The 14,489-nt window shown below is 45.3% G+C and overlaps 1 long non-coding RNA gene across 1 annotated transcript in view; it reads right to left on the bottom strand.

The window, feature by feature from the left end:
* Nucleotides 1–732: 732 nt before the first annotated feature.
* LOC140899746 (uncharacterized) overlaps nucleotides 733–14,489 on the bottom strand; it is a 35,091-nt gene continuing 21,334 nt past the window's right edge. Inside the window, exons 2-4 of the long non-coding RNA XR_012155437.1 lie at nucleotides 7,934–8,038; nucleotides 5,640–5,721; nucleotides 733–2,995 (exon numbers count right to left, since the gene is read on the bottom strand). This is a non-coding gene — a long non-coding RNA (uncharacterized lncRNA). The remainder of the gene's footprint in view (nucleotides 2,996–5,639; nucleotides 5,722–7,933; nucleotides 8,039–14,489) is intronic.

The raw sequence follows: 14,489 nt of genomic DNA, 5'->3' as shown, positions 1-14,489 counted from the left end.
ACTGGTCTATCTGGGGCCTAGAGAAGGATCAAGATTGCATTGTATTGTAAAGACCTGAGAGAGACCAGTGCTGAGAGCTGCAATAGATTTGCTGATGCTTTCCCTGTCTGCTCCCCCACCACTTTGGTCTAGTGACAGTGTTGAGTTTCTTTTACGAAGTTTGATTAGAAAGAAATCAAAGGAAAAACAATACACTGTGGCATTGAATTCAATTTAACACAGGGGGTTCTCGCAACAATTGTTTTGGTGGCCTCAGAGTGCAGCCATCAACTCTTGCTGGTGACCGCGCTGACATTTTTCCCTAAAATACTTAATTAACTTTAGAAAAAACAAATAAATATGCACATAGACATGTCCAAATCATTGTAATTTATGTAGGGTTTTTTTCAGACTCCGTAATAAAAATAATGTACAGTGGTTTCTATTCTTTACTGGACCTAATCAGAATAGAAACACAAATAAGGTGCTTTGCATGTTCTTGTCTTTGTTGTTTCTTTTGCTTTTTTGGTTGCTTTTTAAAAAAAACTTGCTAGATAGTAAGTCTGCTGCTGTGAAAAGTAATATTTGTATGTTTCTTAATATCACTTATTACAGCAGACCTACACAGCCCCGGCAAGCCCTGGGAGAAATTAAGCCCTGCATGGGGGGTGGGGATGGGCAGGGAGGCCATGGGACCCAGGGACGATGGTGTGGATGGTGAGTCTGGGACCAGAGCCTGTTACCATGTGGATGGAGCCCCAAGCCCCGCAGCTGAAGCATGCCCCTCCCCCCGCCACCCTCGGGAAAGTGGGGAATTTACTAACTGCCTGCACCGCCAGCGTTTGTCTCCCTGGAGGGGGGCAGGGCCCAACTCCTGCTGGTAGCCCTGGCAGAGAGGCCACTGCTCCCCGCCCCCATCACAGCCCAGGAGGCTGTGGCCGCAAGAAAAGCCCCTGGTGGCCACATGTGGTCACAGTGGTAGCATTTGAGAAACGCAGATTTAACAGCACTGGTAACTATGTAGGCAAGTAGGAGCCCAGTATCTGAGCACCTCAATGTTTGATATGTAATTATCGTTACGACTCTCCTGTGAAGTAGGGCAATGCTATTGGCACCCTTTTATACATGGGGAATTGAGGCACAGAGAGATGAAGGGCAATTTTTTTAAAGGCATGTATTGCCCAAGGTCATACAGGATGTTAATGGTAAAGAAGGGAATTAAATCTGGGACTTCTATGTCTAAGAGCACTCTAACCATGAGGCCATCCTTTTCTAACAATGGGTAGATTACACCTCGACGAGATAAATCATTTTCATAGTCATGGACACTTGATTGAGATTTTTAAAAAAATTGGGGTGTAGGTTTAAAAGAGAGAACCAAAGGGAATAAGTCTGAGATTTTTCCCATAAATTATTTGTCCTGGTGTTTCACAGTCAACTCTGCTTATTGATATTCTGAGGATTAGTCTTTCAGCACTAAATAAAAATATGCAAACCCTTCCCAAAAACATGGGATAGATGTTTGTTTAAAAGGTGACCAGCAAAACATGAAAAAATAGCCCCGTTCTCCTGATTTGTAACGTACCAAGAGGACCACCAATGATTTTTTTTAAAGGGATTCTCCCATTTCACCCCTTTGCTTATTTTTCCTGTTAGTTTTCCCTATTTTGCTGGAGGACTCCTTGAAGAAATTGGTAGCCTTCTGACATCACAAGAAGACAACGCATGAGCCATTGAGAGAAGGAAGAATTTTTAGGCAGGCTGTTTAAATCTCTTTAATTTCCCCTTCTCCTCTCCAAACACCTATTTAACTCAAACTGTGGAGAAGCACCTGGGAGAGAAGCTTTTTTTTTTTCCACAAGAGATTCAAACAGCTTTGTCCCCATGTCTGAGCAATTCTCTCATCCTTCAGAGAGCAAACGGAATACAAACCTTGATCTCCCTGATACCCTCTTAAGTCAAACAGGGAGGGGGAAAAATTCTTCATGGTACCTCATAAAGAAGCAAAAAAGGTGCAAACTCAATTCTTACCTACTCTTTGCACCTTAAAGAGGTAATGTACAAGCGACAGTGGCTTTAGTCTGGACACCAGCATATGGTTAGTGAGATCTCAGCTTCTGAATTAGCATGAAACTTGATTTTGAATTTCTCACAAGAAGTTCTTAATAATAAAGAAATAGGGTTGGGGGTGGAAATCACCTTGTTTCTGTCTTAGTACAGGAGCTCCAGTCATGGACCAGGACCCCAGTGTGCTAGGCACTGTACAAACACAGAACAAAAAAGATGGTCCTGGCAAAGCGCTCACAATCTAAGAATAAGACCAGAGACAACAGTTAGATACAGACAGATGTGGGAGTGCCCGTAAACAATGAGCCAACGTTGGCCAGCATGGTAAGCTGTGGTCTTGACATACCAGCAGCCCTGTAAATACAGTCTTGTAAAATGGCCATGAAAATTAACCACACAGTGGATGATGGAGGCAGGTGGAATTACCGGTATTACATTTACCTATCAAAACAAATGAATTGCTGTGGGTGAGTAGAATTTTGTAGTGTCGAATTAGCAGAGGCAGAGGGAAATACCGGTTAGTCATAACACTTCCTTTCTCAGTCTTGTCTGTTGAGATTGTAAGCTCTTTGGGGGCAAGGACTGTCTCTTATCAAGTGTCTCTGGCCAGTATACTGGGGCCTGTGCGTGGCTGGATCTCTAAGTGTTAATGTAATAGTAATAATAGTCAGAGGCGCAGATGTCCTAAAACATGATCCTCTAACTCTAAGCGGAGAACTAACTTGATCAAGTGCAGTTGATGGGGAAACTCAAGCACGAGCCATTTCTATACAGCTGCCAGAGAAAGTGAAGATCCAAACCAAGCTGATGATGATTTGTGTATTGATCTCGGGTCTCAGACTGATGTGGATGTCTATGCAAATTGTGTTCAGCCCTCGGGCACCTTGCATTCTGCCAGCCTCGCCAATCGCCATCACAAAGTTTGTGTCCATTTGTGGTTCCTGAAAGTCTGTTGAGTGATGCCAGAGTTAAAGATCAACTGAGCCTCTCTCAGGGAAACAGCCAAGTGTCAAGTATACCCATAGCTTCTAAGGCTACAAGGGACCATTGTGATCATCTAGCCTGACCTCCTGTATGACACAGACCACAGAACTTCCCCAGAATAATTCGTAGAGCAGATCTTCTAGAAAAAATATCCAATCTTGATTTAAAATTAGCCAGTGATAGTGAATCCATCCCTTGATTAATTGTTCCCATGGTTAATTACTCTCACCATTTAAAAATGTACACCTTATTTCCAGTCTGACTTTGTCTAGCTTCAACTTCCAACCACTGGATGGTGTTAGACCTTTCTCTGCTAGATTGAAGAGCCCATTATTAAATATTTGTTCCCCATATAGATATTTATAGCTTGTAATCAAGTCACCCCTTAACCTTCTCTTTTGTAAGCTAAATAGCTTGAGCTCCTGGAGTCTATCACTCTAAGGCATGTTGTCTAATCCTGTAATCATTCTTGTGGCTCTTCTCTGAACCCTCTCCAATTTATTAACATTCTTCTTGAATTGTGGGCACTAGAACTGGATACTGTAGTCCAGCGGTGGTCACATCAGTGCTAAATAGAGAGGTAAAATAACCTCTCTACTGTTACTCAGGATTCCCCTGTTTCTGCATCCCAGGATCTCAATAGCTCTTTTGGCCACAGCATCACAATGGGAGCTCATGTTCAGCTGATTATCTACTATGACCCCCAAATCTTTTTCAGGATAGAGTTCCCCATCCTGTACATATGGCCTACATTCTTTGTTCCTAGTTGTATATATTTATATTTAGTCCTCTTAAAACACATATCATTTGCTTTTTCCCATTTTACAAACTGAGCCAGATTATTCTATATCAGTGATCTGTCCTCTTCATTATTTACCACTCCACCAGTTTTTGTGTTGTCTGCAAACTTTGAGTTGTGATTTTATGTTTTCCTCCAGGTCACTGATAAAAATGTTAAAGAGGTAGGGTTAAGAACCAATCCCTGTGGCATCCCACTAGAAACACACCTGCTCAATGACGATTTCCCATTTATAATTACATGCTGAGACCTATCATGTAGCCAGTTTTTAATCCATTTAATGTGTACCATGTTAATTTTAATGTCAGTCTAATTTTTAATCAAAGTGTTGTGCAGTATCAAGTCAAACGTCTCACAGAAGGCTATTGTCATAAATATAAAGGGAAGGGTAAACACGTTTAAATCCCTCCTGGCCAGAGGAAAAACCCTTTCACCTGTAAAGGGTTAAGAAGCTAAGACAACCTCGCTGGCACCTGACCAAAATGACCAATGAGGAGACAAGATACTTTCAAAGCTGGAGGGGGGCGAGGGAACAAACGATTCTCTGTCTGTGTTGTCTTTTGCCGGGACCAGAGCAGGAATGCAGGTCAGAACTCCTGTAAAGGGTTAATAAGCAATCTAGTTAGATATGCGTTAGATTCTGTTTTGTTTAAATGGCTGATAAAATAAGTTGTGCTGAATGGAATGTATATTCCTGTTTTTATGTCTTTTTGTAACTTAAGGTTTTGCCTAGAGGGATTTTCTATGTTTTGAATCTGATTACCCTGTAAGGTATTTAACATCCTGATTTTACAGAGGTGATTCTTTTTCTTTAATTAGAATTCTTCTTTTAAGAACCTGATTGCTTTTTCATTGTTCTTAAGATCCAAGGGTTTGGGTCTGTGTTCACCTATGCAAATTGGTGAGGATTTTTATCAAGCCTTCCCCAGGAAAGGGGGTGTAGGACTTGGGGGGGATGTGGGGGGAAAAGACATTTCCAAGTGGGCTCTTTCCCTGTTATATTTGTTAGACGCTTGGTGGTGGCAGCAATAAGGTCCAGGGACAAAAGGTAAAATAGTTTGTACCTTGGGGAAGTTTTAACCTAAGCTGGTAAAAATAAGCTTAGGGGGGTTTCCATGCAGGTCCCCACATCTGTACCCTAGAGTTCAGAGTGGGGAAGGAACCTTGACAGCTATTATGTCAACACTTTTACCTTTATTAACCAAACTTGTAATCTCATCAAAAAAAGAGATGATTAATTTGACAAGATCTCTTTTTAAGTGTATTAATCAAGTCCCATATCAGCTGCTCCATTATCTTGCCCAGGATTGACAGGCACATAATTACCTGGATCATCCCAGTTACAATTTTTAAATTGGCACAACATTAGCTTTCTTCCATTCTTCTGGAACAGTCTTCCAAGCCTTTTATTGAAAATCAACATTAACAGGCCAGCCAGAACCTCAGCCAGCTCTTTTAAAATTCTTGGATACAAGATATCTGGACCCACTGATTTAAAAATGTCTAACTTTAGTAGCTTCTGTTAAAGCTCCAGAAATACTAGAAGAATACAGGAACAAGTAATATGGATCAAATCCAAAGCCCACTGTAGTCTCTCCACTGACTTCAATGGAATTTAAACTAGGCCATAAGCAAGGAAAATGAAAGCAAATCAGTATCAAGTGCTCCAATGGCTGGTAACAGATAAAGTACTACCACACAACCATGTCCACGCACACACAAAAAAGACAGTTCTTCACCTTTAGTTTCCTTCAACTGTTTGGCTGACATAGATGAGTAAAAGAAGCAAAGAATAATCCCTAAAGGATACATTTTACACGGCAGCAGTCACTTGTGATGCTTCCTTCTGCAGTAGACTGATTAGGCCTGGTCCCTATGAGAGAGTTTTCATCCTGTATGCAATGAGAGAGAGTCATCGTGGTTAATATGCTATTGAGCAGCCAACTCACTGCAACTTGGATTCCACCTGAGATGACTCATTAAGCTGTTTTTCTTGCCAATGCCAGTAAGGAGGAGAGATGAGGGCCTTTAAACAGCTACCAGTGGGGCTGTGTTACAGTAATATCATGGTGAGATGCATGGTAATGAGACAGCTTATTCTCCATTATTAGAAAGCGTATGGCCGTATTGTACAGTAAAAGCCTGAAGTACTGTAGTATCACTAGTGTAAACAGCAGGGCTTGGACCTATTACTTCAGATTACTGTAGAACTTCTTTCAGGAGCGCAATGTTGCTCAGTGTACTAGACTAGAGCTCAGGAGACCCAGGTTTTGTTCCTGGGCCTGCAGTTAGTCTGTTGGGTGACTTGGGCAAGTCACTTAACCTTTCTGTGCCTCACATCTCTAAAATCACTATGATAATAGGTGTATTCAGATCAATAGCTCCCATCCCCTGCATTAGAGTTAGCCCTTGTTATAAGGGCTCAGAAGTCATCCTGATCCTCAGGACTTGGCCCGGAAAGCACAGCTGTCTGGAATGAAGGCTGAGGGCCATATTCTTCCTTCAACACTATCACCGCCATTGGCTCCACTGAGAGGAGAAATGAGACTCTCAAAAATAAACTTTCAATGGAAGCTTTCATGGAAAATGGTTCTGGTCTGGAATCTGCCAAATGAGAAGTACGTGGAAAATCTCAAAACATCTCATGAAAACATGTTTTGACCTGCTCAGCTCCAGGGCTCCAATATCAAGCCCCTGCTGCCTTCCACCTTATGTCACCACTTACACTCTGCTAGGGCTAGCCAAAGGCCATGCTACTGTCTTCTCCTTCACATCCCTCCAGCATAGAACCACTCCTGCTTGGACATCTGCAAGAAACCAGCCAGCCAGTGATGGTTCATTTGAACAAAGGGCCCGATTAGTTGGGTTTACGGATTATGCTTAGTTACAACCCTCAAAACTTTCAGGTGATGATTTCAAACCATCCAGCCGTGCAATAGCTACCAATGTAGCTGCAGCTTCTTACAGTCTCACATACACACATTCCCTTCTATTGTTTGTTCTATGCCTTTTATTGAGCCTGGTCTTAAATTAGATTGTCCCTGAAGTGGAGAGATTACCATGTCTGCCTATGAATTAGTTCAGCACCTTAACTGGGGCTTGTGGGTGCTATGGCACCACAAGTACTAATAAATAATTATGTACTTAGCACTGGTGCATATGATATACAAGGTGAAAATCCTGGTACAGAGCTATATAAACACTATGCCAAACTCTGGACTCAGTGGTCAGTTTTTGGTCTCCCTGAAAGAAGTGGCAACATTCCCATTGTAAATGGTGGGGCTGGAATTTGGCCCAGGTTCACCAGTGCAATCCTTCAGCCTTCACAGGTGTTCCACTAGGGTAAAAGAGAGTGACATTTGGGCCACAGTTGCTATTTTACAATGGCCTAATATGTGGTGTAGAGCCTGTGTACCAGAGGATATCTTGTCTTATACTTAGATTGTAAACTCTTGGAGGCAGAGACTGTCTGTATTTGCACAGTGCATAGCGCAATGGGGTCCAGGTCCATGACTGGGACTCCTAGGAGACAAATAATAACAATCCTGTGAAGTCAGGTGATTTTCAATGGCTAGATTGGGCGGAAAGGGCTGAGGTTGGTACACAACTAGATTTTTAAGGAGAATCAGTCAGTGAGTCTGTAGAATTGTCCCTCCTGTGGACTCACTAATCCAGTGATTCCTCCTGTCTGTTCCGCCCCAAGCCCCCACAACCTCCTGTCATTCTTGCTTTCAACAGCATTCTGAGCCAGCCCATTGATTTATTGGATACCAACAGAACCCCAGCTCGCCTGCATGGAGGAGGCAATTACAAGTGAATGTACTTCTGGGATGAGACAGACTCCCTCATCCTGGCAGCAGTTCAAAGCTTTCTTGAGCTCTTCCAAGTATAACAGCCAAGGCAGGGCCCTGCCAGCCCATAAACGGCTGGTGAGCTTAGGGTCCAGTGGTGCCATCTTGCTCATGAAAAGGACAGGCACGAGCTTTGCTGCAAAAGTTTGGTGAACTGAGATAATTCTGAATTTCGCTGGCTCTGCCTCTGACTTGCTCTGTGGCTGTGTGCCGCAGTTTCCCCCATTGATAAACTAGAGGTAATAGTACTCACTGTGTTATGTCCAGCTCAGGGGTGGCTTCACGTATTCTTCTCTGACCACTCGAGGCATCATGCTCAGCTCTCATGGACGGAAATGTCTGGTCCATAAAGACTTGCCTGGGCAATAAAAGAGCAGCGCTGGTGGGGGGGTTCTGAAAGAAGTAGTCCTCATTGGTCATAAGGATGGTGGCTGTGATGTGAGGCCTTGTATGGGGTGGGAAGGACAAGGCTGAGTTCCTGAGGCTCTGACAGGGCTGCAGAGGGCCCCTCCTTCCCCCAAAAGCCATTCTTATAATTAATAATCCAGAATGCTATTCAGGGTCAAAGTGCTGTAAAAACTATTCCCTAGCTAATCCCCACAGCACCCCCAATGAGGTAGGGCACTATTCTCTCTGTTTTACAGACAGGGAAACTGAGGCAGGGAGGAAGTGATTGGGTGAGACCACACCAGTCAGTGGCAGAGCTGGGATTAGGATTTGGGGTTTCTTGACTCCTCACCCAGGAGCATTCTTCTGGGCCAACCCATCTCTATTTAAAGGGGGGAGTGATGAAGATCTAGTAAAGGAGGTTCAGTTTAGCAACATGCAGTTATGAAGCCCCCTTCCCCCCCCGCCAAGGGTTGCCAGGGACAAGGGTCAGTGAGTGGGTCCGTATGGCTGACCACAGCCTAAGCACTAAGATGCTATGAGGAATTCAAATAGGGACCTAGAAAATGAATGCTGAAGTCCTGCAGGCTAGATGTCTAACAGGCATTTCTAAGCACCACCTCTTTTCTCTCCTAAGAATGGCCAGACTGGGTCAGACCGAAGCAAGACAGATCCAATTCAGGATGGTCTGTGGTCAAGGCACTGGATTGAGAGTTAGGAGATCTGGTTCAGTTCCTGGCTCTGCCCCAGACTGCCCCTGTGACTTTGAACCTCTCAGTTCCCTAGGTGTGAAATGGGATAAGACTATTTCCCTACTTCCCAAGCGTCTGGAGAGGATAAATGTATTCGTGCTTGTGAGCTGCTTGACGCCAAAGCTGAAGAGGGCCGTAAAGGTACCAAGGTACTTTCATGGCTGGCTCACGTCTGTTGACTTCTGTGCCTGCTTGCACCCCTTCTGAATTTGGCCAGTAGCCTTTTACCTAACACTGCTTGCCATCAGAAGGTGAAGAAAGCAATAGTCAGATGATCAGGACAACAGACTGGGGTCAGTTCCTTTTTTTTCTGTGTTAAAGCACAGTAAGAAAGTCCAGTCATTTAAAAGAAAAGTGGGAAATCCCATTTTGGGGCACATTTTCTGACAATGACTGAGCCCCTCTTACAAAGGCTTCTAATAAGTGAAGTCTTGTTAAATGATACCATGACTCCAGTGACATTCTACAGTAGGTTATGTTAACCTCACCGTTGTATGAACCCTCCAGTCTGGGGTTTAGAAGTGAGCCATAAAAGTCTGCCTGGGGCTAAAAGCTGATGTAGAAAGTCTCAGGCAAGGAGCAGGTAAACGTTTTATTTTTATGTTTGAGAAAGCCATTCCAGGCTGCCGTAACCCCGCTGGAATCAAGTTACGCCAGGGATGGCTTGAGCCCAACGTGAGTAATAAAAGCGTCAAGTCAAAAATTAGGGCAGGGTGCTCCAATGGGATGTTAGAGACTGCAACATTGTAGCTCTAAGGTCTATTTGCAGCTCTGCCAGTGGCCAGCTGTGTGACTTTGGGCCACCATTTCCTCTCCTACCCTTTATTGGGTTAGACCATGAGATCTTCTGGGCAGGAACTGTCTCTCACACGTGTTTGTACAGCACCTCGCACCCTGGGGCTCTAAGTTGCCACTGTAATAAAGCTGGATATTTTTAAAAGTGGGTTTTTAAAATTATAAGTAAGGCTGCGATTTGGTCACGGATTCCTTGGCTTCCAAAGACCTCCATGACTTCATCCAGCACCGGCTAGGAGCTGCAGGGTCTTCTGCTGCCTGTGGAGGCAGGGAGCTTCAGGGTACCCCTGCTGCCCCAGGTGGCAGGGGGGCCCCAGCAGTTGCCCGCTGCCATGGGCAGCATGGGAGACCCCCGGAGCACCCAGCTACCGCGGGCAGCATGGGGACCCCCACAGATCTCTGCCTCCATGGGCAGTGGGGGAACGCCCTGAGCTCCCAGCAGCTGTGGGAGGCCAGGAGGACACCCGCAGCTCAGAGCCACCAGCACAGGAGGACCCTGGACCTCTGAGCTCCCACAGGTGGTGGGGGGCCCTGGAGTTCTCAGCCCATCTGCAGTTGCACAGGCTCCTTAATTTGTCATGGATATTTTTAGTAAAGGTCAAGGAGAGGTCACAGGCTTCAGTGAATTTTTCATTATTGCCCATGACCTGTCCGTGACTTTTACTAAAAATATCTGTGACAAAATCTTAGCTTTAATTATAAGGGGCTGACTCAGGGGTCCACCTGCATGGAGCTCATTGCAGGATCACGGCCTCGGTCACTGTTGGAGACTCATTTTCCCCTCCTCCTTCACCTGTGAAGCTTGCTTCCCGCCTGGGTGCCTTTCTCCATCCCATTGCAGTGGGGCTGGATAGATATAATTTGCTAAATTCTTTGGGACGCATCTATCTAAGCTATTGACCAGTTGCTTTACCTGCTTGTACTTGGTATTTTTTTTAAATAATAAAACCAAAGTGGGGGCTTTGGATTTAAAAAAATAAAGCTGTCCCAGCAATAGGCAGGATTCAGGGCCTGATCATAGCCCCTTGCCTATAGTCGCTCAGTGCGGCAAGAAAAGAACACCGAGGCCCTGACCCTGCAAAGATAACAAAGTCCCTCAGACTACTGGTGGGCCATCAAGTTATGCACGTGCATAAATCTTTGCAGAACTGGGACCTAAATGTTTAGAGGCTGCATCCAGCACAGCAGTGGTGAGAGTTTCTCTCTGGAGGGGGCTGAGGCCAACTCCCAATGGGAAGGAACGTTCCTATGTGACATGGCTTCTTTAAATGGGGCTTGCTTAAAAAGAGGAAAGGAAGTCATGGCAGGTGACCCCTGAGCTTCCTAGGAGAGCTCTGAGAAACTCCTGGGGAAGAAAAAGGGGCTGGATGGGGTTCAGTAGGAAGTGGCACAACAGGAAGGCTGCAGCAGGCCTTGCTGAAGTGTTATGGTGAAATGAGTTTCATCTGGATCTCATTCTCACCTGCTGCTCTCGCTTTCTTTTCAGAGCATAGCAATGGGAGCTGAGCTCCTCCAGACCTGCCACCAACTCCTCCAGTGCGAGAGGCAGGCAGGAGGCTCCATAGGCAATTGGACAAAATTCTTCAGCACAGGTAACTGGGAGCCACTGGGAAAGATAATGGTCAGTGACCCCAACTTGTTCCCCTTTGCTCCTGTGTGGTGTGGTGGCCTAGTGGTCAGACACCTGGCGTATTCTAACCAGCAATGCTGTCTGCTGGGGAATGCTGTGCTGCCTTGTTTCTTTAGGTGCAAGGTATCTTCATAGAAACAAACACCCTTAAAAAGGGACAAGATAGATCAGTTTTATGTCTGAGTCTCCCAAAAAGGAACCAAGTAGTATTTCATGAGAGCCAGTGGGGAGCCAATGAGCTACAAATGCAGCTGAAAAAAAAAAAGTGATTCTGATGGATAGAGGGTTCTCTGAGTTCACAGTGCATTTGCACCTGAGGGCTGCTTGTGCATTTATTGTTTGGGGAAGGATTTTAATTTTTGTCACTAGCTATTTCTTTCCCCCTTCAGTGGCTGTGATGAAATAACATCATTTGGAGGTTTGAAGAGGTGAAGGGTAGGCCAGACTTTTGAAAGAGTTCGGGGGCAAATTTTCAAGTGTTCAGCGCCCATGTTTGGGGCCAGCTTTTCCATAGTGCTCTGCACACAGCAGATCCCAGATGGCCAGATTTTCAGAAGTGTTCAGTATGCTGGTTATTGATCACCCTTGAATCTAGCTGCTTATTTTGGTGCCTAAATGGGAGCTGAGTTCTTTAGAACATTTGGCCCTGTGAGGAAAAGGAGATGTGCAGCCTACAAATGGATTGAGATTTACACTAATGGCCGGTTAGGTTTCTCTCTAGGAGTGGTGCCAGGTGGCAGTTTCTTATGTGTTTGGGGATCTACAGTCTCTGAACAGTCATGTGCCAGACCCTCAGTGATATGGGTTATCTGATTTGCTGGGGGTATTTTGATGGCATGCGGCGTGTCAGATGGGTCTGGTATTCAGTCTAGACATGGGTTTTGGGTTTTTTTTTTTTTTTTTTTTCTGTGTTTTTGTTTTTTAAGTAAAGGAAATTTCCTTGATGGCACAAAGTTGAAACAAAGATGAGTTCTGCCCATTGGCAGAAGTAAATAGCCAATGAATGACTGCCTCTGTGTTTTATGAGCAGAGAATGAGCTCAGAGGCTACATGTAAATGCTAGTCTGTTTCCCAAATCCCCCCTGCAGTTTCAAGTCGATGTGGTAATTTTCACTTCCTCCCCTATCTATAACTTGTGTCATGCACTGTTGAACACCTAGAGTGTTCCACTCCAGAAGAAGCTGCATTTCTGGGGTGAATGAAGTGCTCCCTGTATGTAGTTTGTATGTCAACTTTACTCTGTAAAACACTTCGGGACCCTTTGGGCTGAAACATGCTATTTATACACCAGTAAACTCATCCACCTTATGGTTCATCTTCGTTTAAAATGACAGACAGGCTTGGGAGACCCTGGTTCAACTCCCTGAGCTGCCATAGATTTGTATTGCCTTGGATGTGTGTTTGTGTCTCCATTCTCCTGTTGTGAAGATAAATCCATTCAAGGATGTGAGGTGGTCAGATCTGACAATGAAGTAGGACATGGCGGTACCGTACGTGGGATCAGACACTATTGTGTTTAGTGCTGTGATTTCTCCTAAGGTTCAGCAGTGCTGCATGTTCCATTATAAAAGGCATAAAGCAGTGGTTCTGAACCTTACCACATAGGATGGTTTATAGTATTGGAATAAGAAGCCATTATTGTGGCATTGATTCCAATAACCAAGGTGGTACACCAAGTACTGAGTTTCTATTATGGTATGCCAGGGCTTAAGGCCTGAGTCGTGAGCTTAATTCCTCAGAGTGAAACACTGATCGAACCTAACCTGCCAGGTTTGGGAATGAGTGGGGATTTTTCAAAACACACTCAATCTTCTCCCACTCTGACCAGCTGCTCTCTTCTCAGAGCCTCAGTATGGACTGTCCAAAGCCCAGAGAGGGAAGTTAGGGCTATTTTGTGTGTAGGGAAGGAATTTCTGCTTTCTACTACAAAGCTTGGCAGTCAGGAGCTTTTGTAGCTTTTAACCTTAACTTTGGCTACGGCCACTTGCTCTTGTTCTCCCCTAGGCCAGCCTGGCCTAGTCCCGGCAGGGTGGAGGAGCTGTTGAGTTGCTGTCTGCTATCTCCTTGGCAGCTGCAGTTAGCTGAGGATGTGGCGTATCACCCCCTTGACCACTGGCTAGTGTGCGGACTCATTCTGTAGAGCATGGGCAGGGAAGATGGACTAGGTGATCTGGAAGATTTCTTCTCCCCTGTAACTTCCATAATCTTGCAAGGCTCCCTTCTGCCCTGAGAGAGAGTGGGGGTGGGGGGGACAAAAACTGGACACTGAAGTCATTAGAAGCAGGGGATAAGTCTGTGTTTAATAATGGGGATCTTGCTCTTCCCTTCCAAACCTTCGTAGGACTGTGGAGACAATGTGCTCATTCCAGCTAGTCTCTGAGCAAAGGGCTGGCTTAGGCTTTGTCTACAGTAGCCCTTTGTTGGCAAAACTTTTGGTCGGGTGTGTGAAAACCAACGAAGAAAAAACCCCAAACCCTGGACAGATACAAGTTTCACTGACAAAAACGCCAGTGTGGACAGTGTTATGTCAGTGGGAGACGCTCTTCCCCCTGACATAGCTACCACCGCTCATTGGGGCGATTTAATTATGCCAGCAGGAGAGCTCTCGCCGGCATAGGGCAGCTACACAGGAGACCTTACAGCAACTCCGCTGCAGCTGAGTAGTGTAGACGTGGCCTTGACTTCGAAGAGCTTTTTGTTCATCACTGAGCTTGCACAGGGAGAGTAAAGGCCACGGGAGGATCAAAATCTAAGCTCTTGCCTGAAGTGTAGGTCCAGGATTAAATTGCTCAGCAGTTGCTTCCTGATGTGACTCCTAAATCTGTCAGAGCAATGGAGAACTCTGTTTCGAATCCTCAGACCACCACCACATGCTCCTGCCCCATAGGGGCTGAGTGTGATGGCTCTGAGATACTCCCATCTTCAAGGAACCTAACGAATGGGTAAATGATCACCATAAAAACTGACCCTCTCCAGTAAAGCTTGTGTGCTCCCTGGGGTCCCCCTGCCTTGGCGCTTCTGACTTGGCTGCAAGTTGAGTCGGGGTGAGGAGCAGCTCCTTCTCCCATTGGCGAGCTGCGACTCATGGAAGGAGGCGTCAGAAACAAAGGCAGCTTTCAGCAAGCGCTGCGTGGCCTGGGGTGGCGTCCGGGTAGCCTGTGACTCTCTGCTCAGAAATGTGTGAAACTTACCTTTTGCTGGGCTTCTTCCTCAAGCGGAACTGTTCTCAGAGAAACATTCCATTT

Source organism: Lepidochelys kempii, chromosome 17 (genome assembly GCF_965140265.1).
Source record: "Lepidochelys kempii isolate rLepKem1 chromosome 17, rLepKem1.hap2, whole genome shotgun sequence".
In the NCBI taxonomy this organism is placed as follows: domain Eukaryota; kingdom Metazoa; phylum Chordata; order Testudines; family Cheloniidae; genus Lepidochelys; species Lepidochelys kempii.
Note: the sequence above shows the minus strand (reverse complement) of the source record. Positions and strands in the feature narration are given on the sequence as shown.